Genomic DNA, 4046 nt, shown 5'->3' on the forward strand with positions numbered 1-4046 from the left:
AGAGCAGGACAGCTTGTCCCTTGGGCCTGTGAGCATTGCTGTCCTGCCTTTAAAAAAAATTATGTGCATAAATTTTATGGGTGATTGAAAGAAGGAAGAAGCCACCAATGGAAGGAGAGGATCTCTGCCATAGTGCAAGTACATTGTTCTAGAATTGATGAGGTGGGAGGGGATAAGAAGTGGGAATAAGCTTGCTGTCAGCAGGACTGTACTGTTATGGGGATTTAAGGAAGGGCTGTGTAGCAAGAAATAGGAAGTTCAGTGAAGGAGGAATTTGGTGATAAGAGAACTGGTCGCTGGGAGTGTAGCCATTGGAGAGAGGAGAAGATCTCACTGTCTTACTGAGAAGGCAAAAAGTAAGCTCCAGCAACTGGAGTCTGCATTCTGGGAAATGAGTCACTCATGGAACTGTGAAAGAAAAAGGGTCCTTTATTCTCTCTGGCAGCATCTGTACATATTTTAGGAGTTAAGTTAAATCTGGTCAAGGATGTCCCAGTTCTCTGATACATTTGTAATGTTCCAGCTCTGATGTGTTAAGGGTCTTTCTATTAAATAGAAACTCTTCTCTGGTCATTCTCCTCCCTCCTATCTTGTTCTATTTCTGTGTGCCCGGATTGTCCTTTATATTCTACTGTAGTGATAGAGCAGCCATGATTTCCCTCATCATCAGTTTCAATGAAGAGAAGAATGAAGTCTCACTAGCCTAGAAAAATAATGGATGTTATTGTTCCTGTTTGTTAAACACCTCCTTTTGCTTTTCTAAGCAGGGTCGGATAACCACCTTCAATAGTACTTTTTCATATGCATTCCAAGAGCCTTATTCAACCCTGGAGGCAACCAAGATAACTGTGAATATGTAAATATATGAAACTGATCTGGAGTTTTACTAGTAGCTCTCAGAGTGCTGTGAATTTTTAAATATTTTGGAGGCTTTTGGAGGCTTATGACCTGTGCAGAACCCTCTGTTTAAGAACACAATGAAAATGGGCAACTGGAGGGCAACAGGGCATGAATGGTGGTGACTGGAGGGAAACAGCAAATGAAGGGGCCTGGAGGGAAATGGAGTTTGATCTGATGGGTTTGAAATGGAACAAAGTGTGCATAGAGGGATCTGAAGGGGAACAGCACCGCAGATGGGACTGGAAGTGAAGAGCACATGAATGTAAGGGGCTAGAATTGAACAGAGTGAATGGTGGAGATTGGAGGGGAACAGTGTGAACAGGTCTGGAGAGGAACAAGGTGTGAGTGGAGGGAACTGAAAGCTGGCCAGCATGCAAATATAGGAAACTCACGGTGAACACAGTGTGAATGGAGGAATGTGAAGAGGGACAGAGTGAGAATGAAAGAATCTGGTAGGGAACAGAACAAGAACACATGCTCCTGGAGAAGAGTAAAGCACAAAGGTGGTAACTAGAGGGTAAGAGTGTCTGAAAGAAGATGACTGAAGGGGAACAGAGTAAGAGTGGAGGTAACTGAAGGAAATGAGGAGTCTGGAGGGAAACAGAGGGCAAACAGAGGGAAATGGAAGGGAACAAACTGTGAAGAGAGGTAATGGGAGGAGAGCAAAGCGTAGAGCTTTGGAGTAGTCTGGTGAGAAAACAGCCACAAATTCAGGAGATTGCAGGGGTAAAGAGCATGAATGGCGGGGGCTGGAGAGGAAGTAGGCATGAACAGAGGGGCTGGAGCTAAACAGATCTTGATCAGAGAGATCCAGACAGAAAGAGAACATGAAGGAAGGGGAATGGAGGGGAGGAGAGCATAGATCTGGGGGGCAGGAGGGGAACAGAGATCCATCAGAGGCATCTGCCAGGCAATAGAATGGGAAAGAGGGGAGTGGATGGAAACAAAGGGCAATCATCATTTGGTGATGGGAAGGGAACAGAGCATGAACAAAGGTGAGTTTTTGTCTTTTGCCTCAACTTTAGCAATGCTTTCAAGACACTGTATCCCCCAGTATTCTTGGATACAAGTTAGGATGTTAGAATCTGGATGGATGGACAATGAGATGAGTAAAAAACCTGGCTGGATAACTGGACTTAGATCAGTTAGTGGTTAACAGGTCATACTTTACTAGGAGACTGGTACTGCAGGTGTCTATCCTGGGACCTGTCCTGTTCAACATCTTTATCAAGGACCTGCAGGAGGCAATGGAGCACTCTCTTGGCAAGTCTGCAGATGACACCAAACTAGGGGAACAGCCAATACACTTGAGGGCAAGGCTGCCATTCAGAGGTACCTAGGCAGTTTGGAGGAATGGGCAACAGCAGCCTTAAAAAATTCAGCAAGGACAAACACAAAGCCATACACCTGAGAAGGAAGAACCCTGCAAAAACACAGGCTGGGGACTGACTGGCTGGGGGCAGCTCTGCTGAAAAGGGTCTGCAGTCTTGGTAGGCAGCAAGCTGAACATGAGCCAGCAGTGCTCAGCTTTGCTGCCCTGGCAGCAAAGAAGTTCTGGGCTGTATTAATAGGAGCACAGCCAGACTGAGGAAAATGATTATTCCCCTCTACTCAGCACCAGGTTTAGGCCCTATAGTACAAAAAGACATTGAGAAACTGGAGTGAGTTCAGCAGAGGGGTCATCAAAATGGTCACAGGGCTGGAGCACTTGCCCTGTGAAGAGAGGCTGAGGCCATGGGGCTTGCTCAGCCTTGCTTAGCTTTCTCTGGAGAAGAGCAGACTTTGTGGGGACCTAACAGTAGCTTTCCAATATCTACAAGGATGTCATCAAGAAGAAGTAGCCAGGCTGTTCACAGTGGTACATGGTGGGAGCATGAGAGACAATGGACATAAATTGAAAGAAGAAAAGGTTCCAACTTGTAAGGAAGGACTTTTTCACCATGAGGAAAACACTGAAACAGGTACCCAGAGAGGTTGGGAAGTCTTCATTCTCAGAGGTTTTCAAGACCAGGCTGGATACAGCCCTGAGCAGCCTGGTCTGATCCCAGAGCTAACCCTGCTTTGAGCAGCAGGTTGGACTAGAGATTTCTCGAGGTCCCTTCCAATCTGAGGGATCCTGTTACTCTGTGATTGTAGGGGAACTGAGCATAAATGGTGGGGCCGGGAGGGAAACAGTGTGTGAATGAGGGAGATGGGTGGAAACAGCCCAAACATGGGGGAACAGAGGGAAAAAGAGTGTGAATGATGATGCTTGGAGGGGATCAGAGTTTGTAAGTTTGTTGAACAATACTGGGTCCAGTATTGTTCAACTTATTCATCAATGATCTGGATGAAGGGACAGAGTGCACCCTCAGCAAGTTTGCTGGTGATAAAAAACTGGGGGGAGTGGCTGATACCCCAGAAGGCTGTGCTGCCATTCATAGAGACCTGGACAGGCTGGAGAGGTGGGCGGAGAGGAACCTCCTGAAGTTCAACAAAGGCAAGTGCAGAGTCCTGCACCTGGGAGAAATAACCCCATGCACCAGTACAGGTTGGGGGCTGATCTGCTGGAAAGCAGCTCTGCGGAGAAGGACCTGGGAGTGCTGGTGGACACCAAGTTAACCATTAACCAGCAATGTGCCCTTGTGGCCAAGGAGGCCAATGGTATCCTGGGGTGCATTAGGAAGAGTGTTGCCAGCAGGTCAAGGGAGATGATCCTCCCCCTCTACTCAGCCCTGGTGAGGCCACATCTGGAGTAGTGTGTCCAGTTCTGGGCTCCCCAGTACAAGAGAGACATGGCACTGCTGGAGCAAGTCCAGCGAAGGGCTACAAAGATGATTAGGGGATTGGAGCATCTCTCCTCTGAGGAGAGGCTGAGAGAGCTGGGCCTGTTTAGCCTGGAGAAGAGAAGACCGAGAGGGGATCTTATTAATGTATACAAATATCTAAAGGGAGTGTGTCAAGAGGATGGAGCCAGACTCTTTTCAGTGGTGCCCAGCGACAGGACACAGGGCAACGGGCACAAACTGAAACACAGGAAGTTCCATCTGAATATGAGGAAAAACTTTTTCACTGTGAGGGTGACAGAGCACTGGAACAGGTTGCCCCGAGAGGTTGTGGAGTCTCCTTCTCTGGAGATATTCAAAACGCGCCTGGATGCAATCCTG

This window comes from Apteryx rowi, unplaced genomic scaffold (assembly GCF_003343035.1).
Source record: "Apteryx rowi isolate R43461 unplaced genomic scaffold, aptRow1 scaffold_181, whole genome shotgun sequence".
Classification (NCBI taxonomy): Eukaryota; Metazoa; Chordata; class Aves; order Apterygiformes; family Apterygidae; genus Apteryx; species Apteryx rowi.